Genomic DNA, 1,674 nt, shown 5'->3' on the forward strand with positions numbered 1-1,674 from the left:
GTCCAGGGCAAGGCAGCACTGCCTTCTCCACACGGACTCTCATTTTATTACTCTGAAGGGACTGCATACCTGGCATCAGAGTCTCTGAGCACTGTGATCTGGGATGTCTTGGTGCTGTCAGGAAACTTACTAAGATGCTGTTACAGCCACCAGATTACATTAAAGGTTTTACTAAAAAGAGCTCCAGTACCATGAAGTCTTATTTTTTGTTGTTGTTCTTTTGTGAATAAAATCTACCAAAATGTAAATTATGATAAACGTACAAGGGAATCTGGGCAATCTCAAAAATCTGAAATGTGAATTTAGTGAAGTGAACATATACTGTTTTATAATTTTAGATGGCCAATACTTGCTTTGCTGAGTCACATTAAACTGGAGAAAGGAAATGTTACTGTAAAATAGTTATTCAAGACATTGCACAAGGGAAAGAAAATCTGTCTTTTATCATGTTTACTTACACTACAATTTTATTCAGTTGAAATACGTAATAGATATGGAATGTATACTTAGAGTTCTAGACTTTGTAATTTGAAAACAGAGACATGCCTTTAATTCCAGCAGTAGAAAGGCAGAAGCAAGCAGACCTCTGCACTTGAGGCCAGTGTGTTCTACATAGTGAGTTCCAGGTCAGCCAGAGCTACATAGTGAGGCCCTCTCTTAAACTTTTACTTTTCTTTGAAGCAGGTGAAGAAAATATATGCTAGAAAAAGTTACAAATATGGCTAATGATATACAGGACCTCAATTAAAAGTGAAATAACCCACCAAAAAGAACATGAATTGGGACGTACAGAGGTGGGAGTTGATCTGAGGGGTTATAGGAGGAATTGTGTGGTGAATTTAAACAAACTACATTGTATAACATTCTCAGAAATTTAATAAAATACTAAAACTCAAATAGAATATAACAATGATTGTTATTGTTATTTTTACTATGGTCAACATTTATTGACTAAATGCTGCACAAAAGCTGAATATCATTCCATAACTAAAATAACTCTATGGCTTTATTGAAATCTACTTGTATAATGACCAAAGCTGAGGGTAATTCAGTGTTTGATCTAAAGGTAGATATCTCATATGGCAGATCTAATTCAATCAAAGTCTTGGTACAGAGCAGCTATTTTTAACTTCACCACAGTTATTCAATGGCTCTAGTATTGTGACTTTTCTTTTACAATACATTTATTCATTTGTTAAAGTCCTATTACTGTTTAATAGCACCACTCTGGGCTCTGAGAATAAAAAGTTTCACAAACGTAATAACCCTTCTTCCAATTTTACTTTCCTTTTTTTTGTGTGTGTGTCATAGGAAATAGAGTCCCCCAAATCATATAATCTAATTAGCAGTATAAATTAATAGTCTATGTAATTGTTTTAAATTATACCAGGGATAATCTTATACAGAAAATGAGAAGAAAGCAATTTGATCAGTCAAATGAGTATTAAATCTCAGATTTTGTTTTTGCTTTTATTTATTTGGGGCATGTCACAGTTCATGTGTTGGAGCTCAAGACAAGTTAAGGAGTCATTTTTCTTCTTCTACCATATGGTTACTGGAGATTCAACTCGTTTTCAGGTTCAGTGAAAGGACTTTTCTCCACTAAGCTATCTTGCTATTCTGAAATTTTCCACTTATTATATAAGGACATTGAAAGAATTTTTTTTTTTTTTT

This window comes from Nannospalax galili, unplaced genomic scaffold (assembly GCF_000622305.1).
Source record: "Nannospalax galili isolate Female #2095 unplaced genomic scaffold, S.galili_v1.0 scaffold433, whole genome shotgun sequence".
Taxonomy (NCBI): domain Eukaryota; kingdom Metazoa; phylum Chordata; class Mammalia; order Rodentia; family Spalacidae; genus Nannospalax; species Nannospalax galili.